Source organism: Mustela lutreola, chromosome 4, assembly GCF_030435805.1.
Source record: "Mustela lutreola isolate mMusLut2 chromosome 4, mMusLut2.pri, whole genome shotgun sequence".
Lineage (NCBI taxonomy): Eukaryota > Metazoa > Chordata > Mammalia > Carnivora > Mustelidae > Mustela > Mustela lutreola.
In genome coordinates this window covers 157,327,678-157,351,244 of record NC_081293.1, presented here as the reverse complement: position 1 = coordinate 157,351,244, position 23,567 = coordinate 157,327,678, and the positions used below count along the sequence as shown (strand labels likewise).

The 23,567-nt window shown below is 39.3% G+C and overlaps 1 protein-coding gene across 4 annotated transcripts in view; it reads right to left on the bottom strand.

The window, feature by feature from the left end:
- ITPRID1 (ITPR interacting domain containing 1) overlaps positions 1-22,127 on the bottom strand; it is a 109,142-nt gene extending 87,015 nt beyond the window's left edge. For 2 of the 4 annotated variants that reach the window (XM_059171497.1, XM_059171500.1), the window contains exon 1: positions 21,992-22,127. The gene's annotated coding sequence lies outside the window, so the exon portion shown is untranslated. Of the gene's footprint in view, positions 1-3,580; positions 5,502-13,663; positions 13,690-21,991 lie in introns of those variants that run through there. The other 2 variants (XM_059171498.1, XM_059171499.1) reach the window with 2 other exon arrangements.
- Between the last annotated feature and the right edge of the window lie 1,440 nt (positions 22,128-23,567).

The following is a 23,567-nucleotide window of genomic DNA, read 5'->3' as shown; positions in this document are numbered from 1 at the left end:
CGGGCTGCAGATCCCTCTGCTGGTGCTGCTTTTCCCTCTTTCCTGGATACCATTCCACTGAGTTCAGATGGAACTCATTCCATAGAACTTTCTTCCCTTACCACTCTCCACTCCAATCCTAGCTCTCTTCTGGCACTCCCAGCAACCTGCACAACTCCTTATGAAAGCACTTTTCACATCAGTTTATTTACACTCTGCCCTTCCCACTCAACTAAATGGACCCCCTGAAGACAAGGACTGTGACGTTTTTTTTTTTTTTTTTTTTTTATCCTTGGCACTTAGCCTAGACCATGAGTAATAATGGGGGATTAGCCATGACTGTTAAGAATGAATGATTTTTCGGGGCGCCTGGGTGGCTCAGTGGATTAAGAATGAATGATTTTTCTGATACTGGACTCTTGTTTTTGTTCTCAGGAGGTGAGAATTATGACTTACCTTCACAGTCTCTGTCATATCAGAGACAGTAATGTGCACTTGTCATTCCTCATAAAAATGCATTGTATGCATGAACTATTACATAAATGCAATAATAACATCTACTAATTCAATGAAACATTTTACTGTCTATGGTATACAAAGAAACTTTGAAGAACTTACAGTCCTTTATAAAAAATAGTACTTATTAACTATATTGTGAAGTAGAACATAATATGCATTTTAAGAGAAGTATAAAACAACTGTTCTCAAATATTAAAGGAGGAGAATGCTCATTTAGGGACATAAAAAATGTTCCTTTGAAGGGGAAGTATTGGCTATGGTTCTTGAAGATGGGTAATGGATAGACAAACATTCCAGACAGGGGGATTAAAATGCATGTGAACAATTATAGCATAAATTTCACCAAAGGGCTATTCAGCAGTGGATTTGCAACAATTAAACAGCTGTTCTTCAATGTTAGCTTACTGAAATCACAAGTCATCTTATCTGATAGAGCAATGATTAATATTTTGTGTCTACTTGACTCGGCCGGGGGGTGCCCAGATATCTGGCTAATCATGATTTCTGGGTGTATCTATGAGGGTGTTTCCAGAACAGATTAACACTTAAATCAGAAGACTGAGTAAAGCAGATTGTTATCCCCAGTGTGGACAGGAATTATTCAATCTGTTGAGGCCTGAAGAGAAGAAAAAGGTGGAAAGAAATTTCTCCTCTCTGCCTGACTGTTGAGCTGGGACATCAGAATCCTCATGCTATAGAACTGGGGTTTACACCATTGATGCTCCTGGCTCTCAAGATTCACACTCAGACTGGACTATACCACCAACTTTTCTGGGTCTCCAGCTTGCACATGGAAGGTCATAGAACTTCTCAGTCTCCACAGTTGTGTGAGCAACAATAGGTAGGTAGATGGATAGATAGATGGATAGATAGATGATAGATAGATATAAATTCCTCCCTCCCTCTCTCTCTAATTAAATACATGGAATTATTTTAATATTAAATATTAAATATATATTTAATATATAATATATAAATATAATATATTTATATAATATATAATATATAATAAATATATATAAATATATATATATAATATATAATATATTTTATATATACACACACACACACACACTAGCTCACTTCTCTGGAGAATCTGACCAACCAATGCAGATGACTATTTCTCTTAAAAATACTCTTAATTGGACTCTATAATACCTTCCTTCTATACACTTTTCCTAATACCTTTAAAAAACAACTGATCAATTTGCTTTAAGATTTTCCGGGTGTACAAGGCACCTGGGTGGCTCAGGGGATTAAGCATCTGCCTTCGGCTCAGGTCCCCATCCAGGTGTTCTGGGATCGAGCTCTGCATTGGGCTCCCTGCTCAGCAGGGGGTCTGCTTCTCCCTCTGACCCATTGCCTCCCACCCCGCCATGCTCTCTCTCTCACTCTCTCTCAAATAAATAAAGTCTTTAAAATATAATTTTAAAAGATTTTCAGGTGTGTACATCTCAAGTTTCAAAACATACTGTTACACAATAAAAATTGCATCATATTTCGGTCCAATAAGAAACTATCATATTGGTTAAATTCTTGACTACAATGAGAATGTGTTCCATCCAAGAACACACAGACATAGCTGGTAGTGAAGAGAAGAGATCAAGATTTAAGCCAGCTCCTGGGTCTAAATCCTCTTTCCAACCTGGATTATTCCACAAAGGCATATTCTAACATATTCTTTACTCCTCTGACATCAAAGGTGTCATCATCTTTGCTTTCCCCCATGATCATAATCATAAACATCTCAGGGAATGTAGAGAAGAAAGTAGATATTATTCCTTATAAGTGATTATGAGGAACTGTCCTGATATTACAACTTCATAGCTGTTAAGTATGTTGATAGGATTTGTCCTATCCCAGATAGAAATCTACATATGCAGAAATAGGTTACCTATGTTGGAAGGATTCCTGCATTAAGGCAGGTAAACTTCGTATTATTTTTAGAACTGTGTGTGAATTTATAGTTATTTCTGAATTTAAGATTTAATGGAAAAAATACAAAGCAAAACAAACAAGAGCCCCTATACAATTCATCAAAATGAGTTCCAATAGTGTTAAGGTTTAATGTGAAAAAAATGAAATGAAAATAGTCCTCAAAGAAAATATTGGTAAATGTTTTTTTAATCTTGAGGTGGTGAAAGCTTATGGTGAAATGACGCCAAAGGCAAGGAAGGAAAATTGCAATGGATTTAACCGGTTAAGAGTTTAAAAATTTCTTATGGTAAAAATAATAAAAATGTCAAAATGTTAAAAAATCTATAAAAATGTTGACAGTATATGTGACATGAAAGGCGTTTTTATCCTGGATGTATGACAGGCGATGATAAATCAATAAAGAAGACACATAGAAGCAGAAACAATGCAATGAGGCAATTTGAAAGGAAATTGGGGCGCCTGGGTGGCTCATTCAGTTAAGTGTTCAACTTCTGACTTCAGCTCAGGTCTTGGTCTTAGGGTTGTGAGTTCAAGCCCCACATTGTGCATGGAGCCTAGTTAAAATGGAGGGAGCATGTACGAAGGGCTAAAGAATGTAAATGTAATGAAGCTTATAAATATTCAAGGAAATGAAGACTAAAAAGACAATAGGTGACCATATTAGATTCTCAGAAATTCATTAGTGTGAGAACACCTAGAAGATAGGAAATTGACACTCATCATTGTAGAAATATTAATTAGGGAAACCTCCTGGAGAGCTCAGATAATGTGTACTAATATCTAAAGGAGGCAGACCTGTGGGGAGTTGGGAAAGCTATTCTTAGAGAATCCCAACAAATAATGATAGAAGGAACGACAGATTAGAAAATCATCCTCTGAACCAAATCGTGGTAGTAAGTACCAGAGAAAATGACACACAAGTCCCACTAGTTACAATAGAAAGTAAAAATAACTTCTTCCTCTTCCCTCAGAAACATCGCTTGACATGGTATTCACAACCAAAGGGAAATAAACTAAGAATTTTGAGCCTAGAGCATTTCCATCCCCTGTATTTTTTACCTTTCTTTGTTAATGGCAGCCACCCAGGTAGTCCTGGGAGTACGGAAATCATCCAGGCCAGAATCCATGCAATTAGATCGCTTACCTTATGGCTTATAGTCTTTCTTCCTGGGCATCACCAGGTCACACTGCTGCGGGTACGGAAGTTTCAGATCATACCACAGCTGCCCTCCCATTCCAACAGAAAGAAACTGAGAACAGAGGACTGAGACCCTTCCCCCACAGGCTGGAAACAAACAAATGGTAAGAATGAATCTACCAGAAGAAAGGAATTTTGGCAGAGAAGTGGCCCTTGCAACTTGCTGTGGTTGTTCTCAGAAAGTGTCTGCTTCTATTTGGACGCCTTCCTGTCTCCTTGAGCATCACAGCTGCTAACACTAAAAAGTCCTTGTGAACACAGAAGCAGGTTTCTATCTGCTCCTGTTTAGGAGCTAGACATGGAAAGCCAGGGCAGTGGGCTTGCCCAAATCTACAGTCAAGCTGGGGATAAAGATACAGAGGGATTCTTTCTAGTCTCCCCTCCAAGAAAGCTGAAAGCAGTTAGAAATGGCAGGAGAGATTGGTAGCCAGTCCTGGACTCAGGCGAGGAGTGTGGGGGAAGGAATACAATGGCTCCAGTTGTGTTTTTATATCTCTGAACCCTCGGGCTGTTTCTTTAAAGCCCTTGACTGTTGGCAGTAACATCAGGTCTGAATGCAGGGCTGGAAAGTACTTCACTGAGGAAGTAAGGCAAACTTGTCTTCATTTGGTTACCATGGTTATGGTACTGTGTGTAACCAACCCGACAATTTGCATTGCAAACCATCACTGGAGATGAGGACAGTAGAATTTGATATTCCAGGTGGAGAGACTCAATTCCCAGGAAGTTCTATTGGAAAGTTCAGAGAAAACGAAACAAACATACGTGCGTATTCTCAAGCCCATAAAGAAGGGACCAAGCTGTCAGGGCTAACAGTCAGTCCTACCTTCCAAGGGATTTCAGTATTTGTGAAGAATTTTAATTGAAAGATCAGACAATCCCACTTAGAAAGGTAAATAAGCACAATAGCAGCTTCATTTTTAAAAAATTAAATTTCACAGTCACATTCACCATGCATCCTTATAAAGGACACAATGCTAAAGCCCTATTTAAAAATGATTCTGGGGCGCCTGGGTGTGTTAAAGCCTCTGCCTTTGGCTCAGGTCATGGTCTCAGGGTCCTGGATCAAGCCCCGTATCGGGCTCTCTGCTCAGCAGGGAGCCTGCTTCCCTTCCTCTCTCTCTGCCTGCCTCTCTGCTTACTTGTGATCTCCGTCAAGTGAATAAATGAAATCTTTAAAAATGATTCTGTTCTTGAGTCGTGCATGCCAACCATTCTTTTCATTTTGATAAGCTGTATTATCAGAGTTTGGAATGACAGAAAAAACCATATGCATTTCCAATGCTATTTCATTTCAAAGAAACAGAACCCCAGGGATACTGGGTGGCTCAGTCACTTAAATGACCAACTCTTGGTTTCAGCTCAGGTCATGATCGCAAGGTGATGGGCTCTCGGCCTGAGTCAGGCTCCGTGCACAGCCCAGAGCCTGCTTCAGATTCTCTCTTCCTCTCCCTCCTGCTCTCTCTCTCAAATAAGTCAATAAAAGTTTCAAAACAACAACAACAATAAAAACCAGGAGCCCTAATATATAAAAGTGGGAGGCTTCAAGGGGAATGAAGAAAAAGACCTTATTATATTTCCCCTCTCCCCATGACAGTTTGAGAATTCCTCTGCAGAACTCCTGTCTGTGAGCAAGATCTGAATAGCCCTACAAACTGGCCTTGAAGCTAACCTGGGAGATGTCCCTTGTCTCAGGATTTTTCTCACCTCTCTACCACTAGTATCTGAGACCTTTACTCTCAGGAGCCCAGGAGTGTCTTAAGGTCTGAGGTAACAACATCCTTTTCCTCCTGTGGCACCCACTGCCCATTTATCCTTGAGAAGATCAGAACCTGGGCGCCTGGGTGGCTCGGTGGGTTAAGCCTCTGCCTTCAGCTCAGGTCATGATCTCAGAGTCCTGGGATCAAGGCCCGCATCGGGTTCTCTGCTCAGCAGGGAGCCTGCTTCCCCCCTCTCTCTCTGCCTGCCTCTCTGCCTACTTGTGATCTCTCTCTCTCTACCAAATAAATTAATAAAATCTTAAAAAGAAAAAGAAGATTAGAGCCTCTACATCACTTATTGGGATATGACAGTCTTGGACAAAAGCTAATTGACAAAACATATGTTAATTGAAATACTATGTCCAGAACTACACTTAGAAGATGAAATCCCTATTTTAACAGTTTTCATCTCAGAAGATTTTTTCAAAAATGGTTTTTTAGGGCGCCCGGGTGGCTCAGTGGGTTAAGCCGCTGCCTTCGGCTCAAGTCATGATCTCAGGGTCCTGGGATTGAGTCCTGCATCAGGCTCTCTGCTCAGCAGGGAGCCTGCTTCCTCCTCTCCCTCTGCCTGCCTCTCTGCTTACTTGTAATCTCTCTCTGTCAAATAAATAAATAAAATCTTTAAAGAATGTTTTTTAAAATAAAAATGGGCATGCACTTATATCCACAAAGAAGCCCTCAATTACCCACATTTTGATTATCCATTAATTACACATGTATTTATTTATGTAGCTCATTTATTGAGACTTGCTGTACACATGCATAGAAATCCGCATTTGAAAATAGGAAAATAGGAGCCTATCTAAACATAGCTCCTACGAGAAAGGTCTTGGAAAAATCAATTCCTCTTCAGATCCATAGTCAAATCAGAAAAAAAGAAATGTGTCATCACTGAATTAAAAAAAAAAAAAAAAAACCTTTCTTCATGAAAATTAAAGAAGATATAATAGTGAAAAAGTTGGGTGCCTGGGTGGCTCAGTGGGTTAAGCCTCTGCCTTCAGCTCAGGGTCCTGGGATGGAACCCTACATCGGGCTATCTGCTCTGCAGGGAGCCTGCTTCCCCCTCTCTCTCTGCCTGACTCTCTGCCTACTTATGATCTCTCTCTCTCTCTGTCAAATAAAGAAATAAAATCTTAAAAAAAAAAAAAAAAAAAAAAAAAAAAAAAAAAAAAAAAAACAGTGAGAGGGGCACCTGGGTGGCTCGGTGGGTTAAAGCCTCTGCCTTCGGCTCAGGTCATGATCCCAGGGTCCTGGGATCAAGCCCCGCATCAGGCTCTATGCTCAGTGGGGAGCCTGCTTTCTCCTCTCTCTCTGCCTGCCTCTCTGCCTACTTGTGATCTGTCTGTCAAATAAATAAATAAAAATATTAAAAAAAAATAGTAAGAAAGTCTGTGAAACTTTGAAATGGCAATTGATAGCCAGTGCATTGTTATGCTAAGAACAGCCTCCCAAATAGAACACTTCCGGCAGGGTCTGTCCTTCAGGTTGCAGAAGAATATCGCTCAGGCCAAATAGATACTTCGAGTGAGTGAACAGAATTCACTGTCTGAGGGAGGAGGCAAGAAAGTAGATCAAAATGACAATAGAGTTGCTAAGTTTTTCTGGAGAAAAAGAAAGTATTAAGGGACCTTATCAGTAGGGTTCTTGGCCCAGCTTTGGGGGTTTGGAAAAAACATCCTGGAAAATACCAAGTCGAAGCCTGGTCCTAACAGAGAATAGAAGTTAGTGGAGGAGGTGAGGGAGAAGGGAGGCAAACTAAAAGGCGGAGTTTCTCTGGTTAGCGGAGAGGTGAGAGTAGAACAAAAGTGAGATTGGGTAAGTGATGCCATGCAGTTTCCATATTTTCAATAAGTAGGTCATTCTCATAGCCTTGACTTTTTTGGATTAACACAGTAATCTTGTAATGGCATGTCAAGGTTAAAAGGAAAATGAGACCCGGAAAAGCTAAGTGATTTGACAATTTTGCAAAATGAATTTTTGGTATATTATGCACTAGAACGAAGGTGTCAGAAAGCCGCTGGGTAATGCTTCTACCATTAATGGGTCGTCCTGGGAAAAAACAGGCTAAAAGAAACCCAGTTATCAGGTGAGTTCACCAGTAAACCCTTTTGCCTGCGATAGCCTTCTTAAAGTGCCAGTAAGTAAATGTTAGCCCCTACGTTCTGCATGGGGTGGGAGGAAGGTAGAGGGAACAGCATGTGCTTGGGACAAGAGAGGGAATGGTCCACTTGAAGAATTGCAAGAATCTAGGAATGGCTACTGCAAAAACTATGAAGAGGTGTTTCAAGTCATAGAGCTGGAGAGAGAAGGAGGAACTGGATCGCGAAAGATGTCATGTGCTATTAAGAACTTTAAACTTTAGTCTGAGGGTAATGGGAAGTGACATGATCAAATTTATATTTTAAAAATGTTCTCTTGCTTCAATATGGAGAATGGAATAAGTGGAAGGAACTGAACTGAAAGATGGGAGCCTGGAAGCCAGGTGAGATATAATTGTGACTACAGCGATGGCCCCAAGATTAGAAATAAAAATGTGAGTAACTTGGGATTCATGTGGGAGAAAAAAAAAAAATCAGTAGGTTTCATTAATTGTCCACTATGTAGGGGGAGACAGTGGTCAAAGATTTTTCTCAGGTTTCTAACTTGGGCAAGTGGTTGGTACCATTCCTTTATTGAGCAGGGATTACAGAAGGAGGAGTCAGTTTATGGAGGGATCTAGCGTATTTTGTTTTGCAAATGTAGCTTGAGGTTTCCGTAGAAACCCTGAGGAGGAAGTATCAATATGCCTCTTGGATACTAAGTCCAGAGTTCAGTAGTGAAGGCGGGGCTAACATACCTGGGCAGCCACAGACTGGCTCCTACGTGAACCAAAGTGACAGATGAATTCATTGAAGGGTGGAGTCTGGAGTGAGAGGAGAATCTAGACTATGATGATGAGGAAAAGAGTTAAGAATGCCAAAGCAGAAGCAGACGTGGGCTCTAAAGAACAGAAACCTTTGACCTCCATGAGAAGCTACATTATAATCATGTTGCTTGGAGTGGAGAATAGAGTCGGAGGCATTGTTGAAATGTCTACTGGGAATAAACTCTCATAGGGAGAGACAACAGCAAAAGGTCTAGTAAAAGGCCTCTCAGACCTGAATGAGCATGGGAATTGCTGGAGAGAGCTTTCTAGTCCATCAGTAGATCTGGGTGGAATCAGAAAATCGGCATTTTTTCCTCAAGTTTCCAGAACAGCGCAGATGTAGTGAATCCCAACAACAGTATTTCAGAATCATTGTCTCTGGTGGGCTAATCCTTTCCCCTGGTTGAGCTCTGACCAGTTTTCCTTCTTGTCATTGTTCTTCTACACACAGACTCACCTTCTTTTATTAAACATTTAAAAAGACATATTGATTAGGCTAGAAGAGTGCTACAATTCCCATTTTCACCATCAGAAAACTGTTTTTGCAGAGAGGAAGTGAATTAGCGAACTAGTGAAGAGGTGGATTGGGATAGTGGTGGGTTAATGCTCAGAGACAGAGCCTGGGGTAGGGAGAGAAAGCCTCAGCCTTCCCCAGAATCTTCCTCTGACCCACATTCTTTACTAAGACCCATTGAAGTGTTTCCTGTTTTATAAAAAAGATTATGTTAACATAACTTCAAAGGTATACTCATTCTCATTTCAAGCTAGTCCTTCCCATATAGGAGTTCTGTATTTAGTAGTTGTGATAAAAATAGGATGATAAGATGATGGTAATAATGGCCACTATTTATTTTTGACTTGTGCTAAATCCCATACTAAAAGTTTTACAAGATTTTCTTACCTGATTCTCCCAAGAAACTTAGGAGGAAGTCATTCTTTTTTTTTTTTTTTTTTTTAGGATTTATTTATTTGATGGGGAAGCGGGTGGAAGGAGAAGGTAAGGAAGAGGCGAGGGGCAGAAGGAGGGGGAGAGAGAATCTCAAGCAGACTACCACTGAGCAGGGAGCCTGACATGGGGCTCGATCCCAGGACCCTGAGATCGTGACCTGAGCTAAAATTGAGTGGGATGATTAATCGACTGAGCCACCCAGGTACCCCAAGGTAGAAGTCATTCTTATCTTCACCCTGTAGATGAAGAAACTGAGGTTCATAGATCTTACAACAATTTGTCCTCAGTCACATAAGTCATATGGATAGAGGCAGGGGGCAGGCATATCTATATCTATCTGACCCCCAAATCCATATTCTTTTTTTTTTTTTTTAAGATTTTTTTTTTTAAAGATTCTATTTATTTACTTGACAGAGAGAGATCACAAGTAGGCAGAGAGGCAGGCAGAGAGAGAGAGGAGGAAGCAGGCTCCCTGCTGAGCAGAGAGCCCGATGCGGGACTCGATCCCAGGACCCTGAGATCATGACCCAAGCCGAAGGCAGCGGCTTAACCCACTGAGCCACCCAGGTGCCCCCAAATCCATATTCTTAATAATTATACGTATTTCCACAGCTCAGAGAGGAATATGCAAACAGCTCCTATACACTTTCCAAAATTATTAGTTGAAGGAAGAGAAGCATATCTTTTCAGAGATGTCAGTTTTCCAAGTAGATTTAGCCCTGGGCTCATCAAGCTGAGTCAGAGAGAGATGGTTGTCATCTCTGCTGATAGAGTTTCTATGCAGTTCCAAGAACTTGGCTGAACAGGGACAAGAGCTAAAGGTAGGTTTTCCTTTCTTTCACATTTATGCAAATATGCTCCAGTTCAATAGTTTTGTACATTCCCAATGAGCCAGAAACTTACGAGAAAATACAGTCTCCATGTACAGTACAATTAAATGATGATTGGGACTGATTTATAAGTTAGTAAGCTACAAAAATAAATGGGAGGCAATTCTTTCCTAAGTATTCTTTAGCAGATAATATAAATCTAGATGCTAATGCTTGTTATGAGATTAAGTGACCCCAAATAGCTCTATATTCCACTAGATGGACATTAAGATGGGATTTCATTTTGGGAAGACATTTAACAATGCTTTTTATATTTTAGCCCTTAGAGCTAAATTGGACACATCGTGACTGCTCAACAAATATTTGTTATTCATTCTCATCTCAATAATCCTGCTAGGTCAATTCAATCTTTCCACCGTAAAGATCCAAATTAAAAGCTGCCTCTGCTATGAAGGAGACTTCCTCCCCACCCCCCATTTTCCTCTCATTTGATTAATGCTGGTCCCAGAGCACTTAACACATTGTGTCTGTTATTAGACCACTGAGTCAACTGGAACTGATTTTGCCAACGAGACCTTGGCCATGTCTGCAGACATTTTTGTTGTCACAAATGGTAACAAATGATGGAGTACGCCAATGGAATCTAATGGCTAGAGGCCAAGGAAACTGTTCAATATGCTGAACAGAGCAGAGCAGCTACCCTCCCCCAATGACAAAAATTTTTTCAGTTCTAAGTATCAAAAGAGTGTTGAGACCCCCATACCACACAAAAGAGAATCATAAATTGCTTAGGACTTAGGGCCCCAAGGGCTTAGTCCTCACGCTGGTTCCAACGTGTACTATGTGTGAGACCCTGTAGGTCTCAATCCCTAAGACTCAGTATTCTTACCAGTAAAAATGCAAACATTCATTTCATAGGTGCTCCCTCATACAATTATTGTAGGCATCACTGCCATGATGTATGAAAAATATTCTTTAAACTGACTAAAATCATGTTAGATGCATGGTGATTGGTATGTAGGACAACAATCAGGATAATCATCATGCAGGCAGTTTGGATACATGGCTTTAGAGCTCAGTAAAGAAAGAAGCTCAACTTCAAATCTAAGTAGAATCTTATTAGTTTTAATTTCATCTCAACAGGTATTTATTGAGCAATATCTCTGAGATAGCTTTCTTCCAGGTACTACAGATAATAAAAATAAGATATTCTCCCTGATTTAAGGAGCTATCTTTTTAGGATGGAAATAAAGGCATAAACAAAAAGTTATAATACTATGGGAAATAATCTAAGATAACAGAGGATAGGTGAATAAAGTTTTTTAGAAGCAGAGCAATTCAAAATATATTTTAAAAGTTTATGGGCTGCATTATTGCTGGCAACAACAACAAAAACCCTTTCTTTACTCTCTCCCTTTACCGAACCCCATGGGAGAAAATGTACATTCTTATGACTTAGATTACCCACTCTACAGAAGATGAAAGTTGGCAAGAAAACTGAAATTGCTTTCTAACAATGAATATGTTAAATCTGACCATATAGGAAAGTAACACAATGGAGGCAGCTCCCTAATCTTTACTCCTGAAATAGGACCACTAGCCATGACACAAAACAGCTGTATACACTGTGAATTGCTTATCACTGTAATTGAGGTATAAAATGCTTTCAGAATGCAAAGAAACGGTATTTGAGGAGAGTGCTCTAGGACACTCCAGACAGATGGATCGTCATCTCGTTTCTTGTGCTCATAAGAAATAATTAACTGATCAATAAATAAAGGTCTGATGAACTGAACCAGTGTGACACAATAATATAGGAAGGGAGCACTAGTTTTAGTCCTTCCTCTACCAAGTTTGATTGGAAGGGAGAATGCCAAATATTCAGAAACATTTCATAGAAAACAGTAAATGGAGTCATTTTGCCTACACATTGTCTTGAGAACTGAAAAATATCAGGATCACTAAATAGCTGTGATATTAGTTATCTTACGTTATATTACATATATTCAGACACTCCCTGTCATGTTCATTTCCATGAATGTAGTCAGCATTGTCCACTCTAGTGGTTCCAAGCCATTTTAGTCTAAAGGTTTCTTCAGTAGTTCAAGAAGAACCACCACCCTTACAACTACCATTTCTGTCAACAAGCTTCACAGAGTAAGAAAAAAGTCCAGATTTCTGACACAATCCTAATGAGGGATAGTGTATTTGTTACTATTTTGCAACAGTAACACACTGAATATGACACAGTTTGAGGTCACCTAAGATCCCTCATGGATGTAGTCCAGGAGAATCTCATATTTTTGTGGGCTTTACCTCCAGGAAACCCACCAGGTCCTCACAGTGAAGATATAAGAAAGATCCCTTCATGGTTCTGAGAGAAGGAGAGGAAAAGTAATCATTCTGAAATATGTTCAGATCTTTCTCCACAGCAAAGGTCTACTTTCCAGGGGAAAAAGGCTTTGCCAGAACTTTACCCCAATTTAAGGGAAGAGAATTGTGGAAGGGGATTTCTCCTTTATTAGACCACTTTAGCCTTGTCTCACCTAAGGAAAAAAAATAAAAAACAAAAACCAACCATAGTTAACAGTGGTCAGATCTCCAGGAATATAGACTGGGAATGCTGCTGCCATGGGCAGGAGGGAAAAGGTTGTCCCACTAGAGAAACACTTGTGAAAATCACAGCCCTAAGACTAGATCTAATCAGAATATTATAGAATGCTTCCTCTCCCAACATTTATCCAATACACCAACAGGGATCCTCTATAATACTAGTGGGTTACAGTGAAAGAGCTGGAATCTCTGTCTCTCTTTTTCTCCAAGGAAGGCCGAAGTCAAAATAGGAGCCCAAAACTAAGACACTAGAGGAATTTGAAACTTCTGGTACTTAGAGCTATAGCAATCATTAAACATAGGCCAACTTCTAGTTTGATTAACATAAATTCTCACACCAAAAGCTGTTTACTTCAGCTCATATTACCTGACACAACATGTATGACTTTCAACAAAAATTTACAAAACACATCAAAGCCAAGAAAAAACATAGTCTGAGGAGACAATATAATCATTAGAAACAAACTCAGGTATGACACAGATGTTGGAATGATTTACAGTGTAAAATAACTATGATTAATGTGTTAAGGGTGTAATGGAAAAAGTTGACAGCATGCAAAAAAGGATGGGTAATGTAAGCAAAGAGAAGGAAACTTTAAGAAAAAAATTGAAAGGAAATTCTAGAAATAACATATATTGCAGCAAAAATGAAGAATGCTTTTGATGAAATCATTAGTAGATTCACACAGCCATGGAAAGAATCTGTGAGCTCAAAGATAGCAGGAGAAACTTCCTAAACTGAAAGTCAAAGAAGAAAAAGAATGAAGTCTAAAATAGAACATTCAAGTTCTATGGGACAATTTTAAGATGTGTTATATACGATTTTAATATCAGAAAGCAAAGAGAGAACAGAGCAGAAAAAAAAAAATTTAAATAAAAGCCGAGAACTTTCCAAAATTAATGACTCCAAACCACAGATTCAGGAAATTCAGAGGGCACCAGGTAAGATAAATATGAGAAAACCACACCTACCTATATCATCTTCACACCATAGAAACCTAAAAACAAAAAGAAAATTTTGAAAGGAGCCAGAGGAGGGGAAATGTACCTAGAAAGGAACGAGGGTAAGAATCACAACAGACTTCTTATCGGAAGCCGTGGAAACAAAACGGGAGTGAAGGGAAATATTTCAAGTATTGAATGAAAATCCCCCTCCCAAATTAGAGCTCTCTATCCACTAAAATTATTTTTCCAAATGAAGGGAAAGTAAAAACATTCTCAGAAACACAAAAATTGGGAAAATTCATCACGTGTGGAACTGTCCTGAAACAAATGTTAAGAGAGTGTCTTTGGGTAGAAGGAAAATGATCTAGGTCCAAAATTTGGATCTATAAAAGAAAAGAGAATCATGGAAGAACAGAACATAAAGGTGGAATAAAATGTTTTGTTTTTCATACTCTTAGTCGATCCAAAATATAACTGTTTGAAATAATAATAGTAACAATGTATTGGGTGATTATAACATACAGATAAGTGAAATAAATACAGTAATATCACAAATGGGATAGGAGGGAGGAACTGGGACTATTCCATACAGATACAGAAGGTATCCATATGACAAAGGAAGTAGTATAGTGTTATTTAAAGTGAATTTAGATTAGAGGTGGCTGGGTGGCACAGTCAGTTAAGCATCAGACTCCTGGTTTGGGCTCATGCCATGATCTCAGGGTCCTGATGTCCTGTGAGATCAAGCCCCATGTAGGCTCCAGGCTCAGCACAGAGTCTGCTTCAGTTTCTCTCTCGTCTCCCTTTGCCCCTCTCCCCTGTGCCATCTTTCCTGAAGAGAAAATTTATTTATTTAAAATTTATTAAATTATTTTAAATTTATTTATTTATTTATTATTTATAATTTATAAATAAATAAATTTTTAAAAATTGAAGTGAATTTAGATTAAAATGTGTATTGTAAACTCTAGGGAAATCACTAAAAGTATTTTAGAATAAATGTAACTGACAAGCTAAGAGAAGAACTATAGAATCATATAAAATGCTCAATAAAACCAAAGAAAGCAGAAAAAGAGGGAGAAAAATAAAACAAGGAACAAGTGCAGCCAATAGAAAACAATTACAAATACAGTAGATACTAATCAATAATCTCTTTAAATGTGAATGGTCTAAATACACCAGTTAAAAAACAAATACTGTGAGAGTGGATTAAAAAAACAAGCCCTGATTATATACTGTCTACAAGAAATGTACTTTAAATATAAAGACTCAGATAAATTAAAAGTAAAAGGGATGGAAAAAGACATATCACACTAATCAAAGAAAGCTGAATTAGCTATGTTTATTTCCAACAAAGCTGACTTCAGAGCGAGGGAGATTATCAGGGATAAAGACGAGCATTATATGATTATAAAGGTTTAAATTCTTTTAGAAGTCATAACAATCTTGTGTATGCACCTAATACAACAGCATCAAAACACATGATATGAAAACTGACAGCTCTTAAAAGAGGAATAGACAAATTTACTATCATAGTTAGAGACTTCAACACTCCTCTTTCAGTAACTGATACACAAAGCAGGCAGAAAATCAGTAAGGGTATTGACAGCCTGAACAACACTATTAACCAACTTGATCCAAATAGCATTTATAGAAAACTGCATTCAACTACTGAAGATTATGCATTCTTCTCAAGCTCACATGGGACATTCAGCAAGATCGACCACATTCTGGGCTATATAATACAGTTACAAGATGAGATAAATGTCAAGACTTTATAGGTTTACAAGACGAGAAATCACAGAAAACATGTTCTCATGCACAATGGAATCAAACTAGAAATTAAAAACAGAAAAAACCTGGGAAATTTCAAAATAGATTAAACAACAGAATTCTAAGCAACATAACATGAATTAAAGAAGAAATCTCAAGATAAATTTTAAAATATTTTGAGCCAAATGCAAACGAAAACACAAAAGTATAAAAGCAGTGTTTAGAACGGAATTTAGGGTACCTATTTTAGAGAAAATAAAGATAAAAAATGGACAGACTAAGCTTTTACCTTAGAAAATTAGGGAAAGAAGAGCAACATAGGCTTAAAGCAAGCAGGAGAAAAGAAAAGAAATAATAAAAATGACAGTGAAAATCAATGAGGTTGAGAACAGGAAAATACTAGAAAAAAATTAATGAAACCAAATCCATTTCTTTGAAAAGATTAATAAAAGGGATAAATCTCTAGCCAGGCTGAGAATAAAAGGGAAAAGACACAAATGTAAGGCAGGAGCCAGATTTCTCACAGTTGGAGTGGAAATTTACAAGTAAACAAGGGGAAGAGGCGGCAGTGACCCAGGTGGTAAGGGATTAGACTTGGGGACATCAGAATTAACTCATGATTAGCTTACTGTAGATACAGATGGTTACATATGGACATATAGGTATGTCTGTATACAAGGGTCGACAGACACATATATATTTCCTCCTTCTGTCAGCTGAGAAGGCCTAGAAGCGAAATACCCCACCATTAATAAGCATGCCTAGTACCTAGAACTTGGTTTCTGATACCATTCTTCAATAAAAGGAATCAGGTCTAGGGCAGGAAATAAAAAACATGAACTTACAGCTCTTGACAGTGCTAGAAGGTAAGGAAGTGCTATACACACACACACACACACACACACACACACAAATGTGTAATGTTGGAGATCCAAAAGCCATCTGGGAAAAAAAAAAAGCCTCCTAATTGCCAAAGTTGGTACAATTTGAGCACACACTGAATCAAACAGCCTTAGATCAAGACCAAAAGTTTAAAATAACTAGCCATGAGTCCTCACTGATATAAATGAGTGATTGAATAAATAAATAATTGTGGGAAAAGAGACCAATTTCCCATGCAGAAGAATTCCAAATAGTTTAGGTCGATACACCACCTTCCAAATTCCCACTCCTTGGAAATGGGCTATGCATAGTGACTTTCTTTTAGAGGGTAAAGTATAAGGTGTGTTTGGGGAGTAACTTTACAGTAGAGACACCAGGCAGACAGTACCTGTGCCGGGTGATCTAGGTCAACATCGGCAGCAATATCATGTCGACTGTTATGTAGCCTTGACCCAATTTGAGTAGAGTGCTACTTTACCTCTGAGTTCTTCCTCTGCCACACTCATAACCCTACTCTAATCACGAGACAAATCCCAGAGAAATTCCAGCGGAGGGATAGTCTACAAAATGCTTGGTCAATATTCTTTAAAAAAAAAATGCCAAAGTCATCAAAAACAAGAGAAGTCTGAGAAACTGTCAGTCAAGAGGAGCCCAAGAAAATGTGACAACAAAATGTAATGTCACATCCTTCATGGGATTGTGGACCAAAAAAAGAGTATCAGTTACAAACTATTGGGAATGTAACCATGGACTTTTGTTACCAATAGTGTATCAATATTGGTTCATTAATTGTAACAAATGTGCCACACCGATGTCAGATGTTAATAATAAGGAAAACAGATCTGGGAGACTCTCTGTACTACCTTTGCAATTTTTCTATATATCTCAAGTTATTAAAAAATAAAAAGTTTTATTTATGTGGAAATTGGCCTAGATGGCTTTTAGTGTATCCACTCCAATGCTGAGATTTAGTGACTTTAAATAAGGTATCTGTGAGAGTGCGTTGTGACAACTAGTAGCAGGAGATTATATATTTATATATATATATCCATTAAAATTATACATCTATTGAGAGACTGGAAATCCATATGTATATGTATATGCACACATCTACATATAGATATAATAGCACTATAATCTCTGGACACTATCATTTCGATTATGGACCATCTTTATTTTCTTCATTTCATTGTGACAGTATTTTAAAAACAATTTACCTGGTGCCTACGTGGCTTCATTGGTTAAGTGTCTGCCTTCACCTCAGGTCAAGATCCCAGAGTCCCGAGATCTAGGAGCCCCCGTGAGGCTCCCTGCTCTGTGGGGAGTCTGCTTTTCCCTCTGTCTTTCACCCTGCTTGTGCTCTCTCTTTCTTTCTCTCTCAAATAAATAAATAAAATAAAATCTTAAAAAAAAAAAAAAGAAAGAAAAACAGGGGTGCCTGGGTGGCTCAGTGGGTTAAGCCTCTGCCTTCAGCTCAGGTCATGATCTCAGGGTCCTGGGTTAGAGCCCCGCATGGGGCTCTCTGCTCAGCAGGGAGCCTGCTTCCTCCTCTCTCTCAGCATGCCTCTCTGCCTACTTGTGATCTCTCTCTCTCTCTCTGTGTCAAATAAATAAATAAAATCTTTAAAAAAAAGAAGAAAAGAAAAAGAAAAACAATTTACCAAGGACACAATTATTTTTGTCAACTAAAGAGAAGTTAATGGACGTTTTTATTTTGAAAAACAAGGAGTATCCATGGCGAGTGGGGCCTGTTGGGGCTGTGTGTCCTTCCTCCAAACTCAGCTAGCACCCTGTGCTTACCTCTGTCATTGTATTTATGAGAAACCGCTTTATATGTTTACATTATTTGTTGTCTTCCTTCCGAAATTACACAATTCTCTGGGCGGGGGGGGGGGATCCGTACTCCTACCACCTTAGGAAGCCTGGCACGCATGCTGTGTCCTTGGGGGCACAGGCGGAGGGCAGCGCTGTGTGAAGTCTTGGACAAGTGACTGCTTGAGTTTCTTCACATGAAAATGCAGAATGTGGGCTACTGCCATCTCTGGGGCTCCTTCCAGATCTAGGATTCAAGATTCGTTTCCCATCTCAATGAATTGGGCATAATTTCACAAAACAGGAACTCTAGGGAGATTATGTGACTTGCCCACATTCTCCTTTTGCATCTTCTGGAAGGTGATGGAAGATCGAGATTCAGGAAATGTCAGCTCTGTGGGAATGGGCTCAGAAAGCCTTTTTCTGTAAGGTTTAAATAATTTATTATCTGCAGTTAAATTTGTCTTTGAAAATTTACAAATGCCTGAACAAACCGGAATGGTTAAACTATGAAAGGATTAAATACGAGGATAATTATTTTGTAAGATCTTTGTGAATATGTTTTTTAAGTTTTCTACACTGTGCAGAGAAGCTCCTGTGTGATGAAGTGAGTGCATTGCTCTATGTGTGTCACTCAGATGATGCTGCTTTTTCTTGGGACCCAAGGATTAAGGAAGAATGATGGAAAAGCACCATTCACTGTCTACACCTCTAAAAGTCACACTCTGAGGCTTTTCCAGCTGAGTGATTCTGCCCTGTCTTGATCAACAATATTCTCCAGCTATCCCACTCCTGTCCTCAGTGACATTGATTGCTTGGAACCCACTAGTACACAAAAAAAGTCCATGGCAGTGGTATTTGTTTCCTATTGAGCTGCAACAAATTACTACAAATTTGATTGAAAGCAACACACATTTATCATCTTACAATTTAGGAGGTCAGAGGTCTAAAATCGGTGTCACTAGGCTCAAACCAAGGCATTAGCAAGGCAGCATTCCATTCTGGGGGCCCCGGGGGAGAACCCATTTCCTTGCCTTTCCCAGCGTCTAGAAGCTGCCCATCATTGCGTGCTCAGGACTGCCCCTCCAGCTTCAAAGCCAGCAGGGTGGCATCTTTGGAGCTCTCTGACACGGACTCTCCGCCTGTGTCATCACATCTCCTCTCTAACTCTGACTCTCCTGCCCTTCTCGAACATGAACCCTGTGATCACCCTGGGCCCACCCAAATAATTCCAGACAATCTTCCCATCTCAAGACTCCAAATCATCTCTGAAGTCCTTTTTGATACGTACGGTAATGTGTTGACATCTTTGCTACGGGGGCCATGATTCTGTCTAGTATATATCCATCTTTCCTTTACTAGCCAGTGGAGTGGACATTTCTTATATGAAACCCTATTTTCTTGTACCCTCTGAGTCAGGCATCTTTGGTACCAGTCACATCTTGTCCCAGAGAAGTCACTGCTTTGTTGGTTCCATAAAGCTTGCCCTTTTAGAAAGTATAAGAGGATACGTGAAGCTCTAATTATAGCCTTGTGAGCAAATGATACTTTCGTGTCAGGCAGAATTTGTTTTTTTTTTTTCTTAAGAGTATAGCTTTGCTGGGACACACTTTGATTTAAATCTGGGCTCCACCCTCTACAATCTCTGTCACTTAGAGTGGGTGGCTTGCTTTTTTCCGAGCTTTGCTATCTCTGACTCAACCACAACTCCTGTCATCCTTATACTACACCCTCCCCCATCCCTGAGATTTCTCTCTTGAGATTTGAAGGATAGCCAGGGTGTCTTAAATTACACAGTAAGGGGCATAATTGAACTTCATAGACTTTAACAGAAACAAGCAGAAAACAAACAAGATCATATAATGTAGGTGGGCTTTTTCTATGAAGCCTAAAGTTTGACTTATTCAAATCCTGCCTCTGAAAACATTTTTAATTCTTATTTTCTAGAACCTATAAACACCTACCAAATAAATAAATAAATAAATAAATAAAACTTTGAAAAAGTACCTAAAGTTCCAGTAAGACCCTAAGGTGATGAAATATTATGCACATTATAAAGTATGATATCTATAAAAAGGAGTTTACTATTAATCTTCTGACCCCTTTCACTCCTTGCCCCACCCTGTGTCTCTGTGAGTCTCTGTATCTTGTTCAAGTTGTTCTGCATGCCCCATGGTTTGGGGGGTCCAGCTCCTTTTTCCTTTTTTTGAAAAGAAAATTAAACTAAGTTCCCAAAGTGTTCCTGTCCTTCCCCAATGTCTCTTTTTATTAATATATTGAATTGGTTAAAAATTCAATGTTTAATTAGGAGCCTAGTATATTATTAGCAATATAATTTATTAAGGATTGATTTTATTTATACACACACCCACACTTATTTTTTTTCTTAGCACAATGTCTTTGGCATTTTATAACACGAAATAGAAAACAATCAGCCCCATCTGCAAAGGAGGACTCCTCGACCACATTCTTGGGATCTGTGCCCTGACTCCTTCTTTCCCTCTTCTCATTTTCTCATTCACATTCCCTCTTTCAGTCATTTTTTCTTTATGGAAGAAATGCAACACTTTGGCTCATTGCCAACCTTTTGAACAACACAACATATATAACACCAAGTGGGGAAATGTTGCCATCTTCTCAATCTTGTGAAGTAATCATGATAAAAAGTGTTGCCAATTTTGGCCTCCAGGATGTATACACCTGCTGGACGTTATGCCATGGCCAAGTGTGTAGATCTGACTTATGTGTTAGTGGCCGGGTAGGTGTCCATTGCCTAGACGTATCGCAGTTTGTGTCTCTCGAGTGTTCTCTTTACTGTTGCTGCAGAAAGCAGATTGTTCGTCTCATTGCATTTATCACTCCATGTATTTTTCAGGGGAGAAGCACCAAAAAGGAATGCAAATGCAGCCCTAGAGCTATATCCTTCAAAAAAAAAAAAAAATCCTTTCTCCCCAACCCCCTCACTTCTTGATCTCTCATCTTAGAGGAGTTGAGGGAGTGGCCCAGGAAAGTTTTATTTAGCAACATATTATCCACCATGAATAAACAATTACTAGGGTACTTCTGTGAGAATACCCCGGGAATGGTGATGTCAGAACCAGGATAGGGGGAGGGAGCCCTGTGCTGACTTTGAAAAAATATCTGCTGAAAATAGTTACTTTTATTATGCAGCAAGACAGACAGATACACACACATATATAAAACAAAGGTTTTTGTGTTTCCATATGTTGATATATAAATATATTGGAACATTCAATTTCATTAGTCTTAGCATATTTCATTAATTAACAACTTATATCTGCTAAGGATCAGGTACCAAAACATCATTCTGCGTAGGGCATGCTGAACATTGTTCTGAACGACATCCTCACACAAAAATATCACCATCTGGAAACCAGAAATGGAGCATCATGCTTACAGGGGGTTCTTATCTCCTGGACTTTTCTATTTGTCTCTCTCTCTCTGTCTCTCCCTTCCCCTCCCTTGGAGTCAGCCAGCTCTCATGACCACACCATGTGTTTGTCAACTCCTAGCAACAGCTCTAGATTATGATCATCAGCGATGTGTCTCAACCCACAGAGAGACTCAGACTTCATTCTCCTCCTTTTGTCTCCTCAGGGAACTCCTCAGCCACTGTATCACTGAGAGGATTTCTCATCGTTCTACTCGTTTCTAACAAAGGCAGTCTCATCCATGTCACCTGTGTGCAACCCAAGCCCGTTAGCTTGGTCACAGTCAAAAGAGACTTATAGATACTTAAAAACAAAAAGTACTTAGAAATAGGAGGAGGGAAAGAAGAAGGAGACTTTCCGTGTCCCTTCTGTAGTGACCAGGAAGAGTATTTAGGTTGCTAAGACACAAAGAGAAGTTCTTGACGAACAGTCTTACCTCTGCCTGGTGGCGTAGAGCTCAGGGGGCAATCAAAGCCCATCCCCTAAGGAAGCCAATCGTCACAGTCCCCTCCACCGGCCCCCATTCACCTGCAACGAAAGATCCACTCCTGAACTGACCGACAGTTGTGTACCTGGACAGTTCCTAAAGGAAACAGTGCAGCATTTGACTAATCTTGCATAATATTTTCATAATCCACGCCCATTTGTCCCAAGGAAAAACCTGTTCCCTGATCTTTTTGTATCAGGAGACATTCCAAACAAGGGGCTGAGACAGTGAGCTCCTTCAGACAAAGGATCCGAATTAGAGGAGACTTCCTGTATGTGTGGGCACCACAAGATTTGGGGAGCTTTACTTCAAGCCCGGCCCAGGACTAGAGAAAGAAGTGAAGAACAAATCACTTTCCTCTCCCCAAGGATCTTGCAGACTTTGGAGGGGTCACAATCAGTAACTCTCATGGAGGAATGTTGAGGACACAATGGGAGAGGGGACATATTATCAACTGGGAATCTGGGAAGGATTCACCAAGGAGTAGTATCTGCAATAGGTTTTGAAGCATGAGTAAGAATTCTCCTACTGAATGAGGATTGAGCTAGGCTTGGGGTAGTGGGAAAGATGTTGAAAGCCAAGAGATCAGTATACAAAGGTAATGAATTATTGAATAGGATGATACATTTGAGGAACTGCAAAGTCTTCTGTATGGCAGAAACCAAGTATGTGGAAGCAAAGGGGAGAGATGAGGCTGAAGAAGTAGGAAGCCCATATAAATCACGGGCTGATTTACAACTTAGAAAGTAACAACTGTGAATTTGGGTACTATAATGACTCTTCACTTTACTGGCTGAACTTAGCATATTATTTGTAATTGCGAGGGGGAAGCACTGAAGGGAGCAGTTTGATGTATATTTAGTTACTCTGTGTGCTCAGAAATTGGGTGGTCTGGTTGGTCAAACGACCTACCTTGAATTAGGTCACTGAATACCAGCTTCCAAATAATTAGAATAATTAAAGTCCATTAAATATTAAAGCTGCCATTAATACATGTGAATACTCCTTTAACATTTCAGAAGGAACTTCAAGACTTCAGAAAGGGTCAGGACTGTAATCAGCATGACTCCCACTCTGTGTGAGGTCCAAGGTGATTGCCAACAAGGTCCATGAGGGAGGAGGTGAACTTAGGATTCTCCTATTTTAAAAATCACTTGCATTTAGAATATTTTTACACTTTATGTGCTGTGAAGCCTCCTGACAGATTGAATTTGAGCCAATGTAATACATGAAGCACTGCACTAATAATGTTAATACAAACAAATAATCAGAATAAACCACATTTCCCCACGTGATCTAGTAAACATATGGTCTTGCGGTTGAAACTTGGCAAGTTAATTGTCATAAGAACCCTGAAAGGAAGGTGGAATGAATTGGTAATTCTATCCTTAGGTCAGATCTCCGTCCTTGATATTTCCCTGTTCCCACAGACTGGCAAACCCTTACAACAGCAAGTACATTCTATTGTTAGCATTTCTTCCCCTAGTGAAATTGCATTAATGATTATAATTTGCTCCATTGGTAT